The sequence below is a fragment of the Vidua chalybeata genome, chromosome 4 (genome assembly GCF_026979565.1).
Source record: "Vidua chalybeata isolate OUT-0048 chromosome 4, bVidCha1 merged haplotype, whole genome shotgun sequence".
NCBI lineage: Eukaryota > Metazoa > Chordata > Aves > Passeriformes > Viduidae > Vidua > Vidua chalybeata.
Window position 1 is genome coordinate 16,329,067 of NC_071533.1, and position 27,926 is coordinate 16,356,992.

At 42.5% G+C, this 27,926-nt stretch overlaps 1 long non-coding RNA gene across 1 annotated transcript in view; it reads left to right on the forward strand.

Moving 5' to 3' along the window:
* Nucleotides 1–9,302: 9,302 nt before the first annotated feature.
* The window catches only part of LOC128787275 (uncharacterized), a 33,981-nt gene continuing 15,357 nt past the window's right edge, over nt 9,303–27,926 (forward strand). Inside the window, exons 1-2 of the long non-coding RNA XR_008430643.1 lie at nt 9,303–9,396; nt 11,438–11,513. This is a non-coding gene — a long non-coding RNA (uncharacterized LOC128787275). The remainder of the gene's footprint in view (nt 9,397–11,437; nt 11,514–27,926) is intronic.

Consider the following 27,926-nt stretch of genomic DNA (forward strand, 5'->3'; position numbering starts at 1 on the left):
TGAAGGTTTTGTGTCTTCTCTATAACCTTTTTTTTTTTTTCAAGAAATGCTCTAAGTTCGTTACTTTCAGCTAGTGCTTTTTGTTCTATTTGTAATATTAAGACTCCAGGTTAGAGTTTGGTTTAGTAAGTGAGCAATGGCACGTGTGCTGTGATTAAAAAAATCCCACCAGATTCAAGAGATGAAGAGCAGCAATGTAAGTAAGTAAGGTAAAAGGAAAAATTTGGTTTCTATTGCTCTCTGCAAGTTTACTTAGCTTTTTGTCTGGGAGACTTTTGATAGATTGTAGCCCTGAAACTGTAAAAATAAAACTTTTATTTATCAGCAATGTGTGGTAAAGGCTTGCTTGCCCCCCTCCCCTACCATATCTCCTCTCTAACTTATTGTCAACACAGAGCAGTCTAGATCTTCCAAGTACTAAGTTTCTGTAGCCATGCCAGTTTAAGCAAATTCTTAAAAAATAACTTCAAAAATTAAGTACTTGCCTCATTAGTCTGATCTCCTGGAAATAGACCATTATCAATTATGAATAAAATACTTTAAATACAGCATAATTAGTTCCATTTGTGGAGCGTTAGCTAAATATGATTCTGCTATTATAAAAATAATGCTAAAGTAGCCATAATATGTTTAGCTAGATAAGCTAAATGTTTCTGCTTCCCTATTAAATGGCACCTTTATATCTCATCTCTGATCCCTTTGACGCTGAACTTCACTCAGCATCTTTATTCATAGTATCATTTCCTTACTCTATCATTGTTTACTGCAGGAATTCATGAGGACACTGGTGTCTTCAAGGCACCTTAATCTCATACAGTTTATTAACATTTCAGAAGGTCTTCCTCAGAGTCATAGATATCATCTCTAGGAGAAAAATCTGATTTTTTGTATTAAGTTTGTTGTTTGCTCTGCTTGGAAGCAGTAACAGCTTTCCTCTGAACCAACAGCTTGGTTTCCAAATCTCAGCTTTAGGGATTCATTTTAGACCATTAAAAATGAACTCCCTGGATTAGAATTGTTGGAATTTACATCCTTGTGCAAAACTTTGGACAAAGGGATTGCAGGTGCTGTTGGTGTGAAGAGGGAGAAGGTGCTCAGTGACAGGCTGAGCCTAATGAGGCACCTCAGTGAAAACTGGAGGGGGAATGAGACAGGCTCTGGAAAGAGGAGTTAAAAGAGCAGCCAGGACACAGACAGAATAAGAAGCAAAGGTGAGCTGAGAGAAGTCAGGCTAGCAGCAGAATGAAAAGGAGTATACATAAGGTAGAAAAATGTTAAGGGTGGCTGGTGGGTCAGAGGGTGTGGAAATCTAGTGGTGGATCAGAGCCTGGAAAGGAGAAGGTCCCTGCAGACTGCCAAGAGAAATTTCTGTTAACAGCTGGGTTTGGGCTGCTGTGGAGGTGAAGGGGCCTTGGGCAGTTTCTGTGAGTAATGAGCTTCCAGGTGACAGGGACAAAGGGGATATTTGGAATGTTTAGTCCCTGCCGAGGGTGGAGCCTGGGGCACCAGTCCCTGCATCCAGACAGGCCAGGGAAATCACACAGGGGAAGCAAGGGGGTGCAGGCTGGAGGAGAAAGCTGATTCTGCTGTACCAGCTCATCTGCACATTCAGTTCCAGCCCAAACAGAGCAAGGACTTCACAGCCAGGTTACTAAATGTGACTGGGGGAATGCAGAGCTGGGGTAAATTCACCAGTTGGCTTTAGTGTCAGGGAGATACTGCCATTGTCAGCTGCATTTTCACACTTAAGGGAAGGTGATGCACAGAATTTGGTTATTTTAGAGGAAGAGTTTGAGGCTTGGAATTGTTGGGTCCTGTAATCCATGGACAAACATGTTATGTGTTATGAATATAGTAAATGCATTTAATGATGAACATTGAAGGAGTGGCTAGGATGACATACGAATATTTCTGTATTAAACAGGTTTTATATTTGAAATTAATATCTGAGATACTGTGAAAATGTTTTTTTTCTTGTTGCTTATTAGTGATAGATTTTTTTTTTTTAATGAAAGTTTCAGGTATCAAACTAGATTTTTGGAGAGCTGTTCTCCTTCATTATGTGGATTTTTTAATGAAGGTTCTAGGTGGTAAGAACTCTATCATATCTGCACAACCAGATCACATTAATCTCTAAAGGGCTTTTTTATATATTTTAGTAACATGATTAGAGAAAGAAAATGCCAGAGCTATATTCGTCCTTTCAGAAGACAGCAGATACTAAAAGAAAGCCTTTTTAGCAATTGAATTTTTATGACGTAAGCTGGGCATGAATTCAAACCACTATTACACTTGGAACATAAATGTGTTAAACTGAAATAACAAAATAAGAGCAGACAATAAATAAAACTCAGGGGTGTGCTTTTACTGCCTTAGCACAATGAACTTCTCAGAGTCATGGAAATTATCACAATATCACTGATGGAAGGATCTTTCTGGGACACAGACCAGACTGTGGTCTCATTCCAGGACGTTCACACATTATCCATGGGGGCCAGTCAGTGCCTTTCCTTTATCTGTTGCCAGTTGCCACAAACAATTGGTGATATTTATACAGTGGTTGTGATGAAAGCATCAGCCAACAGCAGCAAAGCTCCCAAAGTCACCTCCAGACCAAATCCCTCTCAGTTCATTCATGCCACTGGAGAATGGCACTACCCTCCTGAACAGATGGGGAACATTTAACATTACAGTACAATAAAAAATCCTTAATCAAAGAACAGTACATTAAAAGAATTAGAGAAGGTTAATACTGGTGGCTTAATGCAGGGGAACAGCCTTTTAATTGAATTCCTTTGGAACACATTTTGCCTTTGTGCACACTGCAGCATTAGCTGAGGGAAATTGTGGTTGAGTACAGGACAAGGACAAGAGAGGCAGAAGGTGAAGGAAGAACTGATGTCAAGAGAGATCCAAGCATCACTTTCTGATAAAACTAAGACTTGGGTGTGTTGTTTGATACTTAATTGTAGAGCTCTTAATTAAAAGCATCCTCCCATTCCTTTGGATGCTGTTTGCAAAGGGGATGTTTAAACCCATTCCAGTTGAAAGCAGCAAAGCTTCCTGATGCTGTTGTATATGGCTGCCAAATCAGAGTCTCTATGGATCCAAATTCTTAGGAAGTCTGTTGGAGAAATGATGAGGACACCGGGTTGTGTATTTAAGAGTTTTCCCTGTGAACAATTGGTTTGTGAAAACAAGAGGGCAGATGTGAGTGTAGATTTAAGAGGTGCATTTCCACTGATTTCCTGATACCTATTCTGAATTTCATGTAAATCTACATGAACACGAAAAGAAATTTGTTTTTTTCTGAAGTAGCTTTCTCAAATGCAAAGCCTTCAGCTGTTAGACTGTATACAGACTTGTACACATGTGCACACAGACAGGCCAGCCTTTTTTTGTTAAACATATGCACACACATACACACAGCAGATGTTTTTATCTATGAAGAGACTTCCATGGTCTAAAGTAATGTAATAATCCCATTATTTCATTGCTAGGGTTTTCTTTCTCCATCTGGCATTCTGCAAAGTGGTTAAAATAGCCTGGCTTTTAAAAACATTTGGAATTGTCTGCTCTGATAAACTCGAGCTGAAGGTAGAATTATTTTTGAGATAATCAATTACTGTGCTGAGATACAGCTGAAATTCAGTCCAAATGTTTGAAAGTCCAAATCTCTCTAGGCCATCTTGTTGATTATAAGCACATCATGTTCAGAAGAGCTTTTTCTTCCAATAAATCGACAGGATTTTATAAACAAAGGAAGAGAAAAATAGCCAAAATTTAAACTGAGTGTTGGAAATCCTGGCTTCTCCCCAAAACAGATCCAAATGCAGTCCCGTAGATGGTATTTCTTGAAAATGGATGTTGTCCAGATGCAATACCATATTGCACAGCTACTATGGTGAGTTTTTTAAACGCTACACTGTTGTTTAAACTGCAAAGATAATATATAGGAATGGAAAAGAAAGACAAACTTCCCAGCCCGTGATGCTCTGTTCTATCCTTGCTAAGAGGAGAAATAGAATTGCAAGTGAATCTCAAATATTAGCAAATCTATTTTTTTTTTAGGTTGTAGTACAACATATGTATGCTATTTCTGTTAGAAGAAGCAAGTTAAATTCATATTGTTTACCTTCTGCAGTTACCCATCTAATAGAAGTAGAAAACATTTTTGTAACATTGCTCTGAATAAGTAGCAAAGCTCTGATGGAATGACAGACGAGAGAGTTGTTACATCAGGTTTGCAGGTGACTGGATGGATGGATCTGTGTACGTATAAAAGTTCAAATAATGCAGCAGAGATACTGCAAATGCTTCTCTGGCTTATTGGTAGCACTGAAGCAACATCTCATGTTAGACATAAGACCAGAACCATTTTAAGTAGAATAGTAACAATACTGAAACATTTCCAAACACCTAGGAAGCCTGGTTTGTGATACAAATGACAACTCTTGGTGTGATTGAATTCTTACATGCTCTGTGTTTTGCACCTCTGTAAAGAGGGATGGTGGGAAAATACTAAAATTAGTCTGTGATGTTTTGAAATTGCAGAGTTGTGTGGGGTTTAGGACCCACAGGGTTGTTGGCAAGTATTACACCGTTGTACAAATCCCTCACACCAGAGTTACCAATGAAGCCAGAAATGAACAGGTTTAAAAAGGTCCTTCTTCCACACAAAAGATGGGTAACATCTTAAAATAGGAGAAAACCTCTTGAAGCAACTCAATTCTCAGGGAAGCTTCCCATATTAAAAACCCTGGTCTGAAATGATGAGGGACACTTGTGAGAGTTTTTTTCCCCAGATGTCAATATGCACCTCCTTGTTTGTTTAGGTAGTTGAGTGGCTGTGAATCATACTGCGTTCTGCATTCAGGGCAGGATATTGAAAAAAGGGAGCCTGGGGGCACCCATTAAATACAGGGAAGGACACTGAGCACTGCTGCCTGGAAAGAAATTCATCTGAGCATTGACCTCTCCCTGTGCTGAGCTGCGCACAAATCCTCTCAAAGAGTTCTGCCCCAGGTAGTTAAATTTGTATTTTAGGGTAGCACGGGCTACCCACATTTTGCATTTCGCCGTGTTTCAGCTTGAGTTTGCAGCGTGTTTCATAGCTTGATATGGTGTGTTGGAGGGAAAAAGGGTGGGAACTGGCTTGTGGTACTTCCTGCCAGTCTGTTGTTAATTCTGTCCTTGAGTGATTTAGGTCTTGAGAGACTTGGACCTTCTGCAAAACAAAGAGGGGCATGGGGCAGCTCTGTGCTGCAAGAAACCTCTTTCCAAGGAGAGGTTGGGCTGAAGGACAAATTCATTGGCAAACCAAAGGATTGTGACTCTCCTCCTGGAACTTCTCAATACTTGAAGGAAAAGTGACCTCAGGAAATCTTAACAGGCTCTGTGACTGGCACAGTGAGCTTGCTGACCCTTTGTACAACAGAGTTCATGGAATGTTTGCTTTATGATGGAATTTCGAGTAAGGCTTAGAATTGGGATGCAGAGTTATCTGGAGTGCATCATTCTGTTGTTAAAACAGAGTACACTGATATAATCTCTTGCACAACTGGTGAAATACACCTGTATGTCACAGTGCAATCTCACTTGTAGGCATCTATGAGTGACTCTAGCATAACTTCAGGAGCACGCCAATGATATTTTTTCCTTTTCTCCTGAGTCATTCCCCTTTCTTATACATGGTGCAGTGTGATGGATAAGAATTGGGATGTCTTCTAGTGATGTCTGGTAACACACCATTCAGCAAGGAAAAAGAAGTTTCATCTTGTTAATATTCCATATTTCACTTGGTTGGCTCAGTGAACCCTTGGAATATGTATTCAGAGATTGTGCCTGTAAGTGAATGTGTAGCTAGAATTAGCAATGGAACCAAATGCAGAATGTTACAAATGATCTGGAAAAGGTTTCAAATTCTTAATTTCTGTGACAAGAATTGCAGCCAGCTGGGAAAATGGCACCAGCTGGATGAATTGTAGTGACACTGAACTGTAGCAGAGGAGAGGAAAGGTGAAATTTTTAGTCATTATTTTTAGAACTTCAAGGTCATTGTATGTGAGTTGCTGTTAGATGTTGCAGCATGGAGAATTAAATAATTGCACCAAACTAGATGTACATTAGTTAATTTTACATGATGTTTCCATTAAGGTTACAATTCTCATTACTAGAATTGAAATTTAGGAATATACTTTTTCTATTAATTTCCTTTTTAACAGCATCCTGCAAATATTTTACACTGAGCCATAATAATTTATTTTCATTCTTTCTTGCTCTGCCTTTATTTGAATGACAAAAATCATAACCAAAGTAGAAAATAGTGCAGAGGTAATCCATTCTTGTGTCACAAGTCATAAAAAGAAAAAAGGCAACAATTTATTGTTTTGACATGCCTAAATGACTCACAGGAGTTAATACCTGTTCTTCCCTGTCAAATTCTTGTTTGAATCTCATAGTGGTTTGTAAGTAATTTATGTGCAAAACATTGTAGCAGGCATACAAGGAGGTATCTAATTATTCAGTCAGAGATATTTTAAAGCTGCAAATTTTAGGCCTTCAGATGTGCCACATGTTACGGTCTGGCTGCAGGGTACAGCAAAAATTTTAGAGATACTGATTTTTTTAAGTTCAGGTTTTCCAACAAAAAAATGTTGCCGGATACACAGTGTAAAACAAAAAAAACCTGTTAAATTTACAGGACTCAACATCCAGAGGTGTGGGAGATCTTTTGCTGTGTGCCAATCAGAAATAGGAGATTTATCAGTCCACTATTGTAGCTTGAATTAAAGTGGCATAGAATATGCATTTTAAACAGCCTTACATTGCAGTGTTAAAATGCCTCACTTGAAACAGCAGAAAGCATCCATTAGATTGCTCTTGAGCTCTGTCACTGCAGTCAGTTTGACATCACTCAGATTTGCAGGGTTTAAGTGCTGGCTGCTCTTTAATCCTAATTTCTCCCTAAGTGCTGTTTTTAGTGGAACCTTTTTTTGCATTTTCAGGAACAGGCAGAAGCCATTTTTAGGTCAGTTAAATGCTAAAAATGCTGCCAGACACAGCAGAGGGACAGCAGCAGGAAAGCAGGCAGTGGCAGTTGATGCCATGTCAGAAATGCCATCAGCGGGGTGGAGAGAGCTCTCTAAAACACATCTCTAAAATACACAGACTCTGAGGAGGGACTCTGTGTCTCAGTGCTCCATCTCAGAGTAGAATTCTGCCTGTGTACAGCATAAAGATGGTATGTGCTTGCGATACGCTGCTTACAGTGACTCTGCTTTAATATATTTTTAATTTTCAGAAAGAGAAGAAATGTGTGGAAGCTTCATTTGTGGTCTGAAAGCCAGAGCTCTGCATTTCCTGCTTTCTGCCTCATCAGTCCTGAAGATTTTGCAGGGAGAGTTGAGTTGATGCCAGTGCTGGTAAGCCAAAATTGAAAGCAGCTCCCTTTTCTGGGACTCCATGGGCTTTGCAGCCCTAGCAGGGCTAGAAAGGAGCAGCTATTTATTTCAGTTACTGAGGAATCAGCCATGGCTATGGATCTACATCCACAGCAGCTCATGTAGTAACAAGGCACGGAATGCAGAGTGGAATTTGACTTGGATGTTGGCTGAATGCTGCTCTGGGGCTGTTGGCTCTCAGCTCTCTGCCCCTGTATGTCCATCACCAGGGCAGGATGGACCATGGAGCTCCTTCCCCTCGGTTAATGCCAGTGTTTGCCAGGGCACTGGCTGTGCAGAGCTCAGCAACATGTGCACAGTGCTACCCACCAGCACTCTTTAGCCTTTGGGCAGGGGTTCCCATTGCCAGGATGGACCTTCTCACCCCTACTTAAAGTACCTTCCTTAAAACATCTGCTTTGCAGCCATGGGGAATGCCAGATGAACAACTGTGCTTCTAATGAAAGGTATCTTGCACTGGTTGAGCTCCTCCAGTGGGCACAGTCTGTTCTTCATATTAACGCAAATATTTGAGGATGTCCATGTTGTAGTCTGTAATATTTAGTCAAGGTTACTAAGAAAGTAATATCAAATTAGAAATGTGTTGCTACAATATGAAAGTTTTCTTATTTCACTGAGGTTTCCCAATGATCATTCTTGGTTTCATCCATTATCTTCATTCCTAAAGACATACCTGATTCATTCTTTTTGATATGCATGCTTTAGTTTCAGTATCTTCTTGGAAAGTTCATCTTGTGATCACAATGTTCTTAGTCTAGAAAGGCTTGATTTCAGCAGCAGTACAAATCAGGTCAGGATCTGTGAAGAGATCCTAATTTGCAAAAGAATTTCCCCTCCCACATTTGCATTATAAGTGGTCACCTCCTTTCCCTCAGTCTAAAAGCTCAGACAAAGTAGTATGAACTGTATCCATTTCTACAGCTCTGTTAATCTACTGAAAGCATTAAAAGAGAAGAAGAAATTTAAATTGATTAAGGCACTGTTCGCTATACTAGTAAATTAAATACTTCAGTACTTGTACATTGTTGTAAGTGAAAACCAGTCAGATAACTAATTTGCAATTTGAAAGCCATATAGTTCGAATCCTTATTACTCATCTTCTTGACTAAAAGTTAAATCAGCTAAACCGCAGTGCCCAAAGAGATAATAAATCAAAGCTACATCTGAAGAGCACAAGTTTCTCCCAGTAAAATACATTGTACATTGTTATATGTACTGTTGTACATATAACAGCAGGGCTCAAAATATTTTTTATATCTGAATAAGTTTTTTATTCTATAATAAACATCTAAGATCTGCTGATGTAATGTATTTAATTTCTGGAGAATATGAAAGGCAAGCAAGTGGAGAAGTGGTTGCAGTAGGTTGTTTAAAACTGTTCATGCTAAGCAGAATTAGACAGGAAACATGAAGTTTTATGGAAAATCAGTTAATACTCAGTGGTACAAAAGTTGGCTTTGCCAAGGACACTTCATCACTCAGAAATATTCCACACTCCTATGGGATATTCAGAGCCTGGCCCCAAAGTCAGGCTCTGGTTCCAAATGAGCCCTGGAATTTGGTTTTGGTGGTGGCAGAGGGGAGGCAGGCTCAGAGCATTTCCTGCAGGCAGTGTGGGCTGCCCAACTTCTGTCTAGGTGGGGAATGGGGGAGTTGATTTCAGACTGGAAATCAGACACAGGAATCAGTGACAGGGTTAATGACCTGAGACCCTCAGCTCAGTTCTAGGTGTAAGCATTTTGTGCTTTATTTATTTATTTATGGCCATTTTCCACAGCTGCCTGAGATGAAGAGCACCTCTGAGGCTGCTCCTGAGCTGCTCTTAGGTCAGTTCACTCTGCCCAGCCCAAAGTTCACTGCTGTGTGCAAAGGTTCAGATGCTCATTCCTCCCTGCTCCACAGAGATCCTCTTCACAGCAGGAAGCCTGACCAGGTGGGTAAGGGATCAGAGTGGCCTTTTCTCAGGGAACAGAAGGCAGGTTTAGGGATCAGCTGCCACTCTCAGAGGCTGAGAACTAAATTCCCTGGGGGGAATGTCAAAAAAAAAGTTGTTTGTTAATAGATTATTAGATTAGATGGGGGAAATCTAGCAGGGCTGGAAGAAGGAACAGAGAGATGAAAAGAGACAGGAGTTCCCTTGCAGGCTTTTGTCACACAAATTTCCTAAAATTGTGCTTGCTTCTGGAGGGGGCAGATGGGTTGTAAAGGCTGGAGGCTGAATGCCCACAGAGACGCAGGAGCTTATTTATATCACAGCTTCTGCCTTGCTGAGTGCACCTCCAAGGGAGACTCTTTAACCAGCAGCTCTTCTTAAGTGAATTCTCTTCTCTGGTTTTCCTACATGGAAATCCAGACACAGGGCAAGGAAACCCTTCCAGCTGGTCAGGCCCCAGACACTTCCAAAACTCTGAGAATCTGTCTCTGTGTGGAGCTGCTGCATTCATCTCCCCTGTTGTAAAGGCAGCAGCTAAATCCATCTTTCTTTAAGATCCATGCATCAGATGGAGATCAAAACAGACCTTGGAAAGAAGGATGATAAACCATATGTATGCCTTCAGTTTATGGCAGGGTGCTGCCTCTCCTGTTGGGATTTTTCTAGGATAGGGAAAGCTCCTCCATTATGACTGTTTTCCTTCTGCCTCTTGTTTTGCCACCCTGTAGAGCTAGCCATGGCAACCTGTCCCTAGCCTTTCAGACAGATCAGATTTGTTATCAATACTTTTGCTGAATGATAATTTGTTTATGATTTATTGGAAGATTTCACATTATGAAAAAAAAAAGAAAACAGTAGTACAGGCCTATTTTAAAGCAAGTGCTAAAGGTTCCATTTATAGATCAGTTCTACAAATTGTACAAAGCTTGAATTTGACATTTCCTTCTAAAAAGTTTTTAATGAAAACCTGCCTTCACCAATATTGTATCAATTCTTTATTTTGAAGCCCAGGTTATCATCAGCTGATTTAACACAGATTTAGTTCAGATCACTGCTCACCTTTCAATTCAATCAACACAGTCATCCTGTGGGACTTAGCTCTTCCAGTGAAACCACAGATCCAGAAGAGTGTGGGAGTCCAGCTCAGGGAACAACATCTACGACAGTGCATTATTTTTCTCGGCCCCATTCAGTTCACGAGTGCCCGGCTTCAGGTGCCTCGGCTTCTCATCGGGGCCGGAGCTTGTTGCGATTCCCGGGTGCTTCTGTTGCTGCGCACCAGGGCGGGCTGGCCGCGCTTTGCCGTCGGTGCAAGGGAGGAAATAAAGAGGCAAGAGAATCATCCAAATCTGTCCAGGTGGTGGCTGGAGGCTTTAATGGCCACGGGAGCCACGATGGAGAAGCTGCAGACCGTTCGCAACCTCGCGTGGACAAAAATGGCGACGGGACGGGGGGGGAGCGGGATGATATAGGGGGTGGGATAGGGAGGGCAAAGGCCCTCCTGCCCAATGAATGCAGGTGCTGCGGCGATGACATGGACCATGGTGACCAACGGGAACGCAGCAGGGGCAGGCACAGGGCTTCAGGGCGAGTGGGATCGCGGGAATGGGGTGACAGACACAGAATTCCCTGGAGTGGGCAGGGTGTGGTTACAGGAGTGGCAGGGGGAAGCTCCAATGGCAGGCAGCCTGGAGCTAACCACCGCAGTGGAGGGGAAAACATGGGGGATGCACAAGGGTACACAGAACCCACTAACTAACAAAGATCGGAACCCCTAACTTGAACCCAAACCCGGGATGCACCAACATCTTTTGAGACTATTGAACAAAGGGTAAGAACATGTCCACTGTTCTGGAAAATAATGATTCCTCTCTTTGCACTTCAGTTAATCATTTGCCATGATGTTTTTGGTTTTGGGATGTCAGACAGAGGTATTTCAGAGGAAGACCCTTTCATTGTGTTTGTCATGGAAAAATCAGCATTTCTTCCCCTGCTGTTTATAATGTGACATCACTGACCAAGCATTATCTGTTCTGCCAAGGAGCTTACCATGGAATGCTTTCCCTGCTAAGTGGAAACTGGTTGGAGCCTTCCCAAAGGCACTGGTGAGGCAGAAGGTGAGGTTTATGTTAGTTATTAAGAGCCAAACTGCTGTGTGTGTAATTAGATTAAGCAGTATTTACAGCTGGATCAGTATTTACAGCTGGACATTTTCAAGGTCCCAGCACAGGTTAACTTATTTGAGTGAACATTCCACAGCTCTCTGTCCAACCATGACCCCTCACAATGCAGAGCAGGAGTTGGAAAACTAGTTTAAGGCTCCTGAGTAAATGGGTACTAACCTGATGAATTAATATTCCCAATCCTATGTAAAAATCCAGTTCTATTTTATATTTTTGTTTTTAAAAAGTTTCTGTTATGGGTTGTATTTACTGCAAAAGACTTCATTAAAATATATGACCACTTATGCATGTAAATGAAATCTGAACTAGTACAAGCCACGGAGATGAGTCAGGAATGTAGATTTACATCTGTTTTGATGTGGTAAGAAGGATCTTCTGAAAAGAAAAAAAATTATATGTATTCCCATAATTTAAAAAATTAAGCCCTTCTCAGCAGCACTTGAATACCCTGAAGGATGTACATGAGGACCTTTCATAAATTACCTGGTGGATGTAAAATAAAGATTATTCAGAGTAATTATGTAGGGCAGTCTAATACAGTAAGACTGTATTGAGTCCATTAATGTCATTTGTGTCATGTCAGAGAAAAATCAACTGGAGGTATGCATCAGGGGATTGCACTTTGTTCTGAAAAGGCGGAGCATGTGCTAAATCCCCCTGGATGTGTGGGTCAGTTCCCCCAAGTCACTGTTTTTTAGTGGATTCATGTGAACTCAGCTAACTGGGCCTTGTTATTTTGGTGCCGAGTATCTAAATGTCAGCTACAAATCAGTTTGTGTGTGTAGCACTTATTGTGGGTTTCATCCTAAAAGGACTAATACCAACAGTCACACCAGAAGTCTGTGGAAAAACAGAGATTATACTTACTAAGAGATGAGCAATTTTTTTAGGGAGCAAGGAAAATATGTCACTCTCTCCCATCCATCCATCCATCCATCCATCCATCCATCCATCCATCCATCCATCCATCCATCTTGTTTATTTCTTGCAGTGTACAGTGTATTTTATGTGTTCAAATAAGTTATATAACAGACAAGCAAAACAATGCCATTCTCTAGTCTGCTATTGGAAAACATCATTAAGACTGTAATTGATTTCATAATATATATATTTGCTCATCTTATTTCCATTTTTGAAGAGCCTGTAATAGAAAAGTAACTTTTCCACATATGGAAATAAGCTTGATATAATGATATGATAAGATGCTCATACCCCAGTAGAAAATTCCTTCTGTTCTACTTGTGAAACTGCAGAGAAAAACTCTTTAAAAAGTAATTCTCTTTGTCACCCTGAGAGTCTGTATCACTTGCAGAAATGAGTTTCTCTTTTTTCCCTAACCTGTGAAGTACTTTCACTTGTTTATCTACAGAAATGTTCTATGTTTTATGTCCCACTAGAGAATCCAAATATTTCATACTACATGGAGGGATAGGGTTTTTTTGGGGAGGGGCCGCCTGCACGAATCCTAACCCCCTGGCAAACAGGAGCAGTTTATTCCAAGTTCTTGGAAGATAATTAAAAAATGTGCTTCTTATCCTAGATCTTTACTCAAGGAGTTCCTTACTGGGGTGTGGGCATTTGGGCAGCTCCTCTGAGGGTTTAAAGTGAGCACTTCTCCTTGGTGAGAGCTGCTTAATGCCCAGTCCAGGTTGCTGTGTGTTCACCAGGTGATTTTCTGGAGCTGTCTGGGAGGTGTTTGCACTGCTGGTACAACAAAATACAGTTCCTTGATGGGAGTGATCCATAGATGGAGCCATTGACAGAGCTGTTAAGTTCCAGCCAGAGCAGTGGGAATGGGACAAGCTTCTCCACTTGTCCACAGACAGGAATGTACTGCTTGGCTGGCAAAACACACCTGCCAGAGAGCCAAATCCTTGCTCTGTAATCCTTAGCAAGGTTATTTCTGATTTGTTGTGGACTAAAATGGCCTTTACCACTAAAACCTGGTTCAGGTGGGGGCCAGAAGAGCAGCTGCCTCAGGTGAGTGTCTCTGTTCACACTGTTCTAGAGCTTGGGGCTTTACTGTTGTTCCAGGAGCATAACACAAAGCCATCGGCATTTTAAGATTATGTGGCACGTCGTGTTTGAAATCCTCAAAGGTAAATAAGCAGCTGGCATTTGTCACTTGATGGGCTTTGTCTCAGGGATTCTCTCAATTAGAACCTTTGCTGGTGTTGGAGAACAAACCCCATTTTCACCATCTGTGACATCTGTGTGAATGCTTGAATTTACATCTGTTAGCTTAGCATGTTCCAGGTCCTAATTTTGCAAGTTCATGTTTCCATTTATGTTTTTATACTGTCTTGGAGGAAATGTCCAGTTCTCCAGCCTCTCTCTTCTTGTGAAATAATGTGTTGTATAAGCAGTAGCCTACCTTGTATCTTGTTTAAGTTTAATGAAGCCTGCTAAGAGCTTTTCTAATCTAGTATTATTCCTATAAGCCTCTCCATAAGTCTTGTTTTATAAGCAGAGTTACTGGGCAGTGATTTAGCTGAGTTCTTCTCAAAGTATTAAATGAGTGATGAAATCAACAGATGTTTTTTACTCAGCTTTCTTCCTCAGTTTGATGAGTGGCAGCTGCCATGCTAATAAATGCATGGTGACACAGCAGACAGCAAATTCCAGCACACCTTCCAGCTGCATTTTCATTTCCTTACAAGAGTGTCTCCCATTTTAGCAGCAGAATCTTTATCTTCATTACAAAGAAAACATATTAAGTGTATTTTTAAAGTTTCATTTACATATTCTTGAGGAAAGCAGAATCAAAGAAAAAGTATTTAGGAATTACTGAAGCATCTGATTAATTGCAGGCCTTTTTCTTCCTTAGTTGCACATTAATCTTGAATTGCTGCCCCAGTCTTTCTGGGTACTGAAATCTCCCCATTATCCAGGGGACTTTTCCAGCTGTCTGTGTTGGTAGCACAAATGGCACTCATAGGTCTTTGCTAAGAAGCTGCCTAAATCTGAAAGCAAACAGCACAACAGCCTCAGGACAGAGCCAGAACATCCTTTGAGACTGCCTAATCCATCACTTGCCTGTGATGGAGAGGAATACAGTATTTCCTCAAATTTTCTCCAGAAAAAGGAAATTGTGTGTAAAGTCTCAGTGGGAGGAATTTTGTTGTTACTCACAGCACTGACAGGACTGAAGTGTGCAGTCAGTGCTGATGTACCATGCTGTAAGTAGGATGGGAATGTGGCTTTGGGGTCTTGCTGGGCAGAACGTGACATTATCAGTGTTCCTTCAGCCATCTGAAGGTGATATTTGTGTCATGGGAAAGGCTCACCTCTTTCCTGGATGGGCACATTCCAGGTGGTGTCTGTGCTGGGGCATAGGAACAGGAGTGTATTGCAGGGATGTGCAGGGAAAAGGGCAATTGTGGGAGTGAGTGTAATTATAATTACCAGAGTTTCCCAGGTGATTCCTTTTTACTGCTTTCATTATGGTCCCCAGCAGCAATACACACTGATACTGTGTTTGTGGGCTCCTGATTGTACCTGCAGACAATGTGCAGTGGAATAAAGAGAAAGATCAAGTCTTCAAATGAAGAGATGTCTCTTTACACTAGTTAAGGCCTGACCTACGTTTACCCAGTTAAATTAAATTAAAAACAGTGTATTTGTGATCTTTTAGTTCCACACATAGTAAATTATTGAAAACCAGTGTTACATGTAATTTCTGATCCTTATTATTAGCATCATAATTTCATTACTTAGACCTGCTTCCAGTGAAATCAACTGAAATTTAGTTTCTGCTCTCACTGAGAGCAGGATTGAAAGAATCCATATTAATGTGGGAAAAGAAGGCAGCCACGTTTTTGAATGGGATTGAACATGTGTAATAAAGCATAGTACTCTCATTCATCCTAATAGGCATGATTAAAAAACCATAGTTTTCATACAAGCCTACAAGTAATACAAATGAATTAAAGTCATTAAATTGCAAAATATTTTAAAAGTTACAATGATAACTTAAAAATAACTGCTGTGCCAAATTTTAATAAGATAATGACAGCTTCATTAGCTTTAAAAATGTGCATAATTTACAGGAATGTTGTATTAGCATTGAGGTGACATTTCCTATTTTATTCAGATTAAAATTGTGTAAATAGGCTATTTGAAATGCTCCCATTGTATATTAGAATTAGCTATCAGGAAATTAATTCTTCAGCTTCTTAGGAGACTTATCCTTATTCACACAAGAAGTCCCATTGATTAATGACATTTTTCAAGCATAATCAGATGACATTGGGACAAGTATAAAAATTACTCATGTGAAAAATACCAACTCCATCCTTCTTTGTTAAAGTATTTGCTGGTAATGGTTCTTTTCATGCAATTTGCTATTTCAGTGTTCAGTGCTACACAGCAGACATTGGGAAATTCCAACCATCTCCTACCGGTTTGCTTGAGGAGTTGTGTGGTTTAGTTTTAGGCTCTTGACAAATAATGCTTGTTTTTATGAGCAAAGCCTTTCCTGGGACTCCAGAAGCAACCCATGGACATCAGAGGGTCTCTGGAACACAGACTGGAAAAGAGTGGTTTAACTGCTGCATTGCAGCTGATTTCAAACCACTTGTATTCCTTTATCAACACTGGATAAACTTATTGATGACCAAAATGTGGATGCAGAGCCCTAAACTTTATTGCATATTTTATTCCATATTTCAAATGTTTTCTAGTTTTTCTAGCCATGCTTTCATGCAGCTATTGCTCTTAGAACTGCTCTTCCTCACACAGCATCCTGCTTGCATCATTGTTTGTGTGACTCACTAAAACACACATATGTTTGAAATGAAAACTCTCCTGAGCATTTAAAAATCATCACCTGGCAGTGTATTGAACAGGATTCCTTGGGATTTATGAGAAGCACTCGATAAAATATGTCAGCTCCTCATCCTGTAATTTGTAAACAGATAATCCTCATCAACAAGAGACAGGGAAATGCTTCCTAAAGCAATCTTGTTGCTTTTGTAATAGATCAGATTTGTGCAATGTGGTACATAATTCAAGAGAATATTCAAGGAGTAAAGCTATATATCCTCTTAAATTACTCTTTCTTCTCCATAAGTCTGGGCTGAAGATATCTCATACCATTCTCTAATGATACCTGGAATACATTAAAATACTTTGGGGAGTTTTTTTGCTCAAAACCAGCTTGCTGCTCTAATCCTATTTGCTCAGCCTTCATAGTTGATCATGAGAAAAAAGGTTTTGCTTTTATTATTTGATTTTTGTCAGAAAGACTTATTTATTAATAAAAGTAAAGTATGAGCAGCTGCTACTACCTCTGACTTCAGGATCCAGAAGCTCAAATAAAGAGATTTAAAAAGTAGTATCCAGAAGTTCAAATGTTCTCAAATAACTGTGTAGCCATCTTTTATGTTCACTGCTTGAACAGCACAATCTTTCATTCACCAGAAAAAAACCCCCAAGATTTGGGTTATGAAGGGCAATAACAGTTGTTAATTCATTGCAGCTTTATTGATATTCAGAGTCCGGGTGTGAAGTTGTTGGAAGGAGCCAGTACTTTTCCAGCAACCTTGGAAGACTTTCAGAGATTCCAAGGAGGTGATAGATTCTTTTAAAGCACAGTTTTCAGAATTATCCCTTCAAGCAGGAAGAGAGAATAATAGAATGAATAGAATGTAATAGAATGAAAATGGCACTGGGGCTCTGTGTGAAGCAATATCAAAGTCAAAACACAGAGCCTTGTAAGTAGGCCAAAACTTAGCTTTCAAAGGTGAATTTTTAAAAAACAGGATGGAAAATTTCTGATGAGAGTTGAAATCACTTTTGTCACCTAAATTAATCTGCCCCCATGTCCTGTAAATCATTTCATGCTGCAAATAATTGATCAGTGAGAGAAATTTGGGCTGTGATTTAAAGGGAATTAATTCTTAATTAAGTTGGCTCACTTTGCATTTTCATCTTTAGGGACAACAGGCTGCTAAGCATTCCTAATATCTGCCACTTAGTTGAGTATTAGGAAAACCCTTCATGAGAGATTAAGGAACTCTTCACATGAAGGAAATGGGAATGAAGTACCTGAATTTAAGACTGAAAACCAGAAGTCCTGGCAGTGTACAGGGTTCTGGTGTCATCCACTGGTTGAGCTTCCAATCATCCCAAGAAGTAATGAGCTCCCAATTATCCCATGAACTGAGGCAGAACAGCAAGCTCAGGATCCTGTGTTTGCAAGGGAAGCAGGCAGTTAATCCAGAAACCTTTACATGGTGATCTTTCCTCCACTGTATTTCTCTGATACAGCTCCTTTTGTCAGCAATTTCCAGTAAGAACAAAGCAGTCCCTTCTTTGGCACTAGTTGTAGGATCTATGGGGAACTTCTTCCTGAATATTCCTAGAACTGTCTGTATTGTTTCAAAGTGCTGCTTCCTTTTCTCTTGTGTTGTTATTTATTCTGTCCTGCTCCTGGATTATTTCCTTGCAGATGGATGTTTTCACAGTGCTTTAATACAGTGTGGAACATCAGTTCTGGATGTCATTTTCCATTTTACTTTTATGTTGCCTTAACAGTTTTTTTTTAAAAAAACTGAGTCTCTGTTTCTACCACTGGAACACTGTACAATCAATTGCCTTTGTGTGTGTGTTAGTAAGCTCAGTGGGATGCTCTTCCTTCCCCGGTGTATTTCAAACCCTGTTTCCACCTGGTGACTTGATGTATTTGACAGTGTTCCTTGATGAATTGCATGAAGTGTCCTCAGAAGTTAGAAAATGAAGTGCCGTGGTCAGTGCTTATGATTTTATTGCAATGGTTGTGAAGTCATGGAGGTAGATGAGTTTCTGCTGGTGTGTTTTCAGCCCTTGCAGCTACTGGAAAAAGCCAGGAAATGTGATACAGAAGACTGATGGGAATAGCAAACATCTGTAAGGCTCAAAATACACAGACCTCATGATTTTAAGACAGTCTTGCTGTTTCTTAGGGTCTAGCTTGCAATTTGTCAATCTGAGGGTAGGCAGTCTTGCTGGAGGTACAAAAGAAGAAAAGTAAAGGGAAAAAAATAAAGGAGAAAGTAGAGAAGAGCCTGCCCTTGAAAATAGTGAGTGGTGTTATCTTTTTGTGTTGCTCTTCTGGCAAGGTATTTCTCCTCTTGACTGGCAACGTTCTTGCATTTCCCTTGGAGTGTATTTGTTCATTAGAGTCTCCAGACAGAGGTAGTTTAGTTTTAATTAAAATACAATTTGCAGCTTTTTTAGTGTGTTAATAAGACAGCAAAAACGAATTAATTGAAAGAGGAACAGCTATCTAGGCCTTACAGCAGTGGAAGTTAGAGCCTCATTAGTAGCTAATTATGCAACACAGTATATAAATAGAGCTGTTGGCAATAAAAACAGCCTCAGTGCATTACCTAATGACATAAAATGTTTACAGTGTGTTCTGAGTATGGTCTGATGCCTTCCTGAAGTAATTAATGGCATATTTAACAGTGACACAGCTGGAATCATAATTGCTTTGCAGGTACAAGTCGAGGGCAAGGGAATGCATTAAAGTCTTTGAGGAACAGATTACTTGTGTGATAATAAATATATTAAAACCTTTCAGAAGATGCAGAAGGAGCACATGATTCATGCAGGGGGTGGGAAAATGTCCATGTCTGACAAGGACAGAGTACACTGCCCTCTATTTTCAGGTTCTCTGAAAGTGAGTGTGAGATGCCAGAGCTCCAAACTGGCACTTCCAAAAGGGGGGTAAGAAGAAGGTGGTCAGTATTTTGAAAATCCTTCTTTTTTGATATACAAATGGCAATCAAGGCTGATAATACACACAAGATGGAACAGAAGGTGAAATAAATGGGCCTAGGAGACCTTGTGCTCCAACCAAACAGGCCTTTATTAAGAGATTTCAGCTTAAGGGGTAGGGGGCTCGGGGTTCGCGACGCCACCGCTGCTCCCTTGAGCCGGCGAACGGAGGAAGGGCCTCGATCCTGTCGGATACCGGCAGGGTCGGAAGTCTCCACCTTCTTCGGAACACGTCCGAGACTCCTCGATCGGCTCGCAGTCTTAGGAGGTGATCCTCTTGAGGCTTCTTCTAAGTTGCAGTGACCAGTCCGGAATGTTTTTATGCACTCTTCTTGTTACTAGGGACTGTCCCCGACCCATAGACACTGGTAATTTGTAGTTCTGGGCTCGCTTTCTAGGGATAATCCAGATTTTAGTGATTCTGGAGATATGATAATTAATATGCACTCTCCGCGAGGCATCTTGGGAACCCGGAAACCTTCTCGGGGAGCAGCGGCAGGAATACCCGACGCGAGGGAGAGGGTTTACAAGGATCTGGGTTTCAGAATACAGAAAGATAAAACAGGTAAATCATAACTTCAACAACAACTCATCAACTCTTAGCATTATATAGAAAACAGATAAGTATACAGTATTGAGAACAGCCTTGCATAACTGCTTTAACAAACCCTATCCATGACAACTCCCCCCTCTTTCTCTTTGACCGGGCTTCAGCCCGCGTCAACCAGCTGTATTTATTTCTCTTTCGTATAGCTTTCCCCATTTCTTATATCTGGCATACAGCTTTCTAGCCTCTTTCCTTCCCACATCTTCTAATTTCATGATCTTAGCGCTCTCTGTGGGAACCGAATGACTGGACTGGATTATTGATATAATCAATCGGGTTAAGCAGGGGATAATACAAGGAAGAAACAGTAATCCCGCTAGTCCCATTATCCCAATAACAACCACTTTCTTCCACCATGCACCTTTCCATCCCCAGAAGTTATCCCACCAATCTGTTTCTAAGAGAGAGGACCATTCCTGCGTTCCTACATGCGCAATCTTCCTTATTTCTTGTGATATGTTCCTGATTATCTCACTTTGGTCATTGATTTCTAAACAGCATTCTGTGGTGTTAAACTTGCCACAGATCCCTCCTTCATCTGCCAGGAGGTAGTCTACCGCTAATCTTATCTGGTAGACTACTGTTCGAGTCTGAGATAACTGCTCACTGACATAGTCGAAGGCTAAAGCTGTTCTGTTGGACACTGTTTCTAGGACTGCTTGCAACCTGATGATTCTATTTAACATATATATCGGAGTCCGGTAGCCCCATGATCCATCTTGGGCCCAGGTGGCCGGCCCATAGGTCTTTATAATCTCATCTGGGGTCCACACTTGCCCTTTCCACTTTTGGGTGCCCCCGATATCAATCAAACTCCTCTTTCTTTTTCGATTTAGTTTCCTCAGATCGTCATAAACAGGAACTCCCAGATCTTGACCAGCTCCCTTGGGTAGTAGAAAGAAGCTAGGTTTTATGGCCCCTACTGTACAACTCCCCTTCCAATCTCCGGGAAGGTGGGTGTATGCCGCCCTCCCACAAATCCAAAATAAACCTTCTGGGGCTTCCCAAAACTCCTCCTTAACTTCATGAGGGAGATCCCAAAATTTAGCTATAGATCCTACTCCTTTAAAAGGATTTGCTCTCTCCTCTGCACATTCATAAAGGTTGCTTCTCTCGTTGTAAATGCATCCCCTCTCCTTTTTATTTCTTGTCCAGTATCTATTTGGTTCTTGGGGTACCCACCGAGTGAAGAAGGGGATCCCCTTGGTAATCAGATACCTCTTACAAGCCAATTTTCCTACAAGGGTATGGAATTTTTCTCCAGTTCTCAAGATACATTCCTCCCCGATAACTTCCGCTTTCAACTCCCACTTCTCTTTCCTTCTCTTTTCCAACTTACTCCGACCCTCTTCTACTTGCTGTACTTCCAATACTTCCTTAGGTCCCAAACTCACCCCTTCCCATGGCCACACGTCTGTCATTCGTGTACCCCCACAAATCCAACAGTCTGTTACGTTCAATTCTTTACTAATTCTCTCCATCAGGTCTATAAATAGGTTCTTCCCTCCCAGGCTTCCCCAGTCTTTATTTCCAGTCTCCATCTCAACTCTCTTTTCCTTTATCATATCTATTCCACTTGATACTCCTTCTTCTTTCTTTTCAAAACATAACCAAGTATCTTTCATAGGGCAGTTCCCTAAGAGTCTCTGCCTAAAAGAGGCAATGTTTCTAGTCATCCAATAAGTTTTTCCTCCCTCCCGGCATACATCCAATTGGGAGCTATTATAGCATACGGGGCTCAGGTTGGTATGCACCCGAACTAGAGATTCCACGTTCTCTCCATCATATATGGGGTGATAGCATTTCACACAGGGGTCTATTTCTCTTCCCCCTACAAAACTCAACATCATAATGACTGCTATCACAACCCCTCTCAGAGAGAGAACTCTCGCTCTCCGGAGTCCGGTAGGAGCCTTTTTTTCTCTTCTGGCCTCCCCCGGTCTTGCCTCCTCTGAGCCGCCTCCTCTTTGTCTCAGGGTGCCCATTTCCCTGGCCCCGTTCTGCACCCTCCCTTTATCCTAAATTTCCCTCTCTAAAGGGGATCTCCGCCCGATGGAAGATAAAGATCCTAGGTAATCGTGTAAGTATAACTTATCAAAAAAATTCTTACAGAACTGGTATAACTTCTTGCTAGGTTAACAATTCAGAGAACAGTCTGAAACCAAGGTTAGTTTTTGGGAACTTTCTTCAGTTTTATCTTCAGATCCTGGATCGATGTAGCTGTCCAGGCTGTAGAGGTGTCTGTGGGAGTGTTGGGATCTCGGTCTCCTCTCGGTGGTGCCACAGGTCCTTTCACTCTGTTAATATGGGTCCACCCCTTTTCCTGTGTCTGGACCGCTGTATGGGTGGTTAACAGCACTTGGTATGGCCCTTCAAACCGGGGTGTAAGGGGAGTATGTGTCCAGGTTCTTATTAGGACCCAATCTCCGGGGTTAATATTGTGCACATTCACCTCCAGAGGGGGAGTTTGGGGAAGATACCCTCGTTTCCGGAGTTTTCCAAGGGTCTCCACTATTGTTCTCAGATATTGTTGGGTGACCTCTTCCCCTTCTACGTACTGTCCCGTACTATACGGAGAAATGAGGAATGGTAAACCAAACAGCATTTCATATGGAGACACTCCCACATCCGCCCTGGGCCTCGTCCTTATTCTTAGCAGTGCCAGGGGTAGGCATTTTACCCAATCCATCTTCGTCTCTAACATTAATTTAGTAATAGTGGTCTTTATACTTCGGTTCATTCTTTCAACTCGCCCCGAACTTTGGGGGTGCCATGGGGTGTGTAACCTCCAATGGACCCCCAAGGCTCTTATAGTGTCCTGCAAAACCTTGGCTGTAAAATGGGGGCCCCGGTCCGAGTCTATGGTATTTATTATCCCGTACCTGGGAATAATCTCTTCTAATAATATTTTTACCACCGTCCCCGATGTCTCATTTCGGGTGGGGAATGCCTCCGGCCAGTGGGTCAGGTGGTCTACTATTACTAGCAAGTGTTTGAACCCTCTTGCCGGTGGCATATCTGTGAAATCAATTTGGATTCTCTGGAACGGTCTTTCTGCCAGCTTACCCCCACCCGGCAAAGGTTTCCTCATGACTTTTTGATCTACTCGTTGGCATATCACACACCCTTTTGTCACTGCTTTGGCGATGTCATACACCCCTGTACACACATATTCTCTTAAAAAGTGGTCGCAGAGCCCTTGCACCCCCCAATGGGTGAGACGGTGTAATTCAGTTATGATGTTTCTCGCTAGAGCTTTGCATAAAAACTTCCTCCCATCCGGGAGTTTCCATTCCCCTCTAGAATTTTGCTGAAGCTCTAGTTCTTGGATAGCCTTTTTATCTTGGTCATCCAAGAACACCATCCCTCCCCCTTTGGGGCTTCCCTCCTCATCTGTAGGGGTTCCTTTTAATGTAAAGATTCCCCCTAATTCTTCTTGGGCTTGGGCGGCTTCTTTAGCTGCTATGTCTGCTGCCCGATTTCCCCTAGCGACTACTGTGTCTCCCTTCTGGTGACCCCTCACATGTACGATGGCAACTTCCTCTGGTAGTAACAAGGCTTCTAAGATCTCCTTTATCAGTTCCCGGTGTGCTAAATCCTTTCCTTTTGAGTTTAGATAACCCCTCTCTTCCCAGATTTTTCCAAACGTATGTGCCACCCCGAAAGCATACCTCGAATCTGTGTATATTGTCCCACTCTTATGCTCAAGCAGTTCTAACCCTCGTTTCAATGCGTACAGTTCACACACCTGAGCGGACCATAATGCTGGCAATTTTCTCTTCTCTACTACTTCCATATTCCCATTCTCTACCACTTTCACCACCGCATACCCCGACTTCCTTTTTCCCTCTATTACCCTAGATGACCCGTCGCAGAAATAAGCATCACCGTGATTTAAGGGTGTTTCCTTTAGATCCATCCTCACCTTCGTCTGTAAACTTACGGCCTCTATGCACAGGTGTTCTATATCTGGGGCTGGCTCCCCGGATAAAAACTGGGCAGGATTCACCAATTTCGCTGTTACCAATTCTAAGTTATCTGCCTCCATGAGCATGATCTCATATTTTAATATTCGTGAATCCGAGAGCCATTTATGTGCCCCTTGGGAGAGTATCGCTTTTATATCGTGAGGGGTATATATTTTTATCTTGCCATGGAATGTCAGTTTCTTGGCTTCTTCTCCCAAGGTTGCTGCCGCCGCTACCGCCTGCAAGCAGGTTGGCCAGCCTCTGGCTACTGGGTCTAAAATTTTTGATAGATATGCCACAGGCTTCTTGCATCCTGCCCACTCCTGTGCTAATACTCCATAGGCGACTCCCTCATCTGCATTGATGAACAGGTGAAATTCCCTTTCCAAGTCGGGTAACCCTAAGACAGGAGCGGTGACCAATGCGTTTTTCAACTCGACTAGCCTCTCATCGTCTTCCTGTGTCCACCCCACCGGATCTGGAAGCACTAGTTTTTCATACAAAAATTTAATTCTCTGGGTATAGTTTTCTATCCAAAATTTGCAGTATCCAAATAGGCCTATGATTTTACGGACATCTCTTTTAGTCTTTGGGGCCGAAATGTTAACTATACCCGAGATCCTCTCTGGTGTCAATCGTTTATATCCTGGTCCAATTATATGTCCGAGATATGTCACCTGCTGCTCGACAAATTGAAGTTTATCCTTTGATGCTTTCAGTCCAATAGTTCCTAAATAATTTAACAGTTTCAAACTAGTACTTCGGACAGATTCCTCGTCCTTCCCCGAGACCAAGATGTCATCTACGTACTGTAATATCTGTACGTCTCCCTCTGGGGTGAAGGTCTCTAGTACCTTTTCTAATACCTGCCCAAATAGATTGGGTGATTCACAGTATCCTTGGGGCAGCCTAGTCCACCTTAACTGCATGCGTCGATTCCCGTCTGGGCTTTCCCAGTGGAATGCGAACCAATCTCGGCTTCCTTCTGCCAAAGGGCAAGCCCAGAATGCATCTTTCAGGTCAATTGTGGTAAACCAGGCATGGTTAGGAGGAATTCTGCTTAATAAAGTGTAGGGATCCGGGACCGTGGGGTGTTTGGCCACAGTTCTCTTATTCACTTCCCGGAGATCTTGTACTAGGCGGTACTTTCCTCCAGCCTTCTTTACCACCAATACGGGAGTATTGTGGGGGGACATGCATACTTCTAGGACTCCCTCCTTCATTAATGATTGGATGATTGGTTCTAGTCCCTTCCGACTTTCTGCTGACAAAGGGTATTGCTTAACCTGTATGGGTGGTCCCTCAGTAATTTCTACCTCCAAAGGGGGAATGTCTAGCCTCCCGTACTTTCCTGGTTCCGCCCATACTCTGTGATCAATATCCCTTGAGTCCGTCTCGGTCAGCCGCAACATCTTTACTACCATCCTTCCCTCTTGGGGTATCACTCCCAATCCCAGCTGTACTTGTAGGTCTCGCCCCAGTAAGTTAGTGTCTAGGTCAGGCAAGTAAACTAGATCTACTTGTCCAGTCCGAGAGTTTCCACTCACTAATACTTCCTCTAATACTGTCGCAAAGAAAGGCTTCCCTTCTGCTCCTACAATCTCGCACTTCTTTTCTCCCGCCTCTACACCTGATGGAATTATATTGATGCTTGATCTATCTGCACCAGTATCTACTAGAAATTCTAATTCTTGGTGTTGGGGACCTACCTCTAAAGTTATCAAGGGCTCTAATTGATGGAATACATGGTCCCCTAAAACAAAGAGCCCCCGACACCCCTAATCCTCCCCCCGCAGGATTCTTTCCAAGGTTTCTTGTTCCCGCATGATGGCCTCGTCCCTAGAAGCCTTCGGGCAATTTCTCTTGAAATGGCCTACCTCATCACAATAGAAGCACCTCGCCCCTTCGGTCCTTCTCATTTTCTGCTTCCTCTGGGGAGTTGAGATATCCCTATTTGGTCTCTCCGCATAACCAGAGGCTACACCACTTTTCGGTCTAACTACCGCTCCTTTTTCCGATTCCAGGCTCTCTCTTGCAATGGCCACCATTACCCTCGCCTTACTCTTTGCCTTCTCTTCCTCTCTTCTTAAATACACCTTTAAAGCCTCCTTCAATAATTCATTCATATCCCTCTCTTGCCAATCGTCCATCTTTTCTAATTTCCTACGGATATCCGGCCATGCTTTCGACACGAACTGTACTTTTAACAACACCTGCCCTTCCTGGCTCTCAGGGTCTATGTTGGAATACTGTTGAAAATTCCTTTTCAACCTCCCCAGCCAGGCGGCAGGGGTCTCCTCTTTATCCTGGCAGCAGTCGAAGGCCAATTTGGAATTAGTCCCTTTCGGTACCGCTTCTTTCATTCCTCTTATAATCAATGTTCTATACTCTTCCATATCCCTTCTCCCCTGGGGCCGGTTAGGGTTCCACCCTGGGTCCGCTAAAGGTAACTTACGCTCCCCAGGGACCCCTGCCTGATTCTCTCTCTCCCATATCCTTATGGCTGCTGCTCGAACCAATCGGACCTCCTCTGGGCTAAACAATATTTTCAAGATTGAGTTAAGCTCCCCCCAAGTGTAGATGTTAGGTCCTAAAAATTGGTCCACCTGCTGTGAGACCCCCACGGGGTCCTCTATCAAATTGTTCATTTCCTTCTTAAAACCTCTCACCTCCGAGGAAGTGAGGGGAGCATTAACATACCCTACTCCACCCGCCATTCCTCCCATGGGTACCTCCCTCAATGGGAACAACCGGCTAGCCTGTCCAACCCTAGAGCGTGTATTCCGATATGGTCCGTCCTCCCCACCCATTTCTATACTTTCCATCCGCGGGGTTTCCACTTCAACCTGGTCTTCCACTTGATGGGGGTTTCCTTCCCACTGAGGTGGGGGTCTAGGAACTACTCCTGGCGCGGGTGAACTAAATAGGGGAGTGGCAATATTCGCTAAGGGATGTTCTAAGTTTTCCTTCTGTTCTGTAATTCCCAGGGAGAGGTTAGCGACAGGGTTATGTGGAAAACTACTGGGTCAGCGTGTGGCAGACGTGTTAGGGGTACGTACCTGGGGAATAGGGGTCGCAGGATTGAGGGGTAATAAAATTGGGTTGAGGGGTTCTGGAGGAAGAGGAGAGGGTACAGGGACAGAAGTCTGGGAATCAATAGGCCGATGGGGTGTATCAAGCTCAGGGACAAGGTTAGGCGGAGGGGGTAAAGGAATAGAGTTTCGGTTAGGTGGAGGGGGTAAAGGAATAGGGTTTCGGATCTCTGGGGGAGTTACCGGATACAGGGGAGGTGGCAGATGGTCAAGAGGATCCCAAGGTCTACTATTTTCCTCTTCCTCCTCCCCAGTCTCCCGTTTCTTTTCCTTTAGTCTACAAACTTTAACTGGCTTATTCCTAAACCTCCCTTTTCCCCAACATGCAGCATAAGTAAGCTGTTCCTCGTTCTGATCGTACAAACTCCGTATTAGTTGGGAGCACATCCACTCGTCCACTGAACCAAACCACGGCCACTCTATTCCTAGTCGCGGCCATACCTCTACACACAGCTGAACCATTTTAATCTTGTCCAATCCTCGGGTCAACTCATCCTCATCCCACCTATCTAACATTCTCCCAAGGGGGCTGTTTGGGGGAATGCTTTTCTCCTTCCTCCTCCTTCTCCCCCGAGGGCTCTTAATGCTGGTGCACTGTCCCATTTTATACACAAAAAGTACTTAACTTACAAACCCTCAAACAAAAGTTATCTCCTAGTAGCAGTTTCCCTTCAAGAGAGAACCGCCCTAACAGAACAACAAAAAGAAAACCCTAGGGTACCTCCCCACAAGTTCCTGCCGGGTCCTAGCGGTCACACCTAGGGCGGGGAAGCCTTGGAACGGGGTCCTGGCGGGCTACTCCCTCCCCCGGTCCTCAACTCTCCCTTCTCCAGGGAACCCGACTCCCGGTCCCAGCGGGGCAGCGCTCACCCCTTCCGGCACTGCCGGGTTCCTACCTAGAGGCCGGGTCCTAACGGAA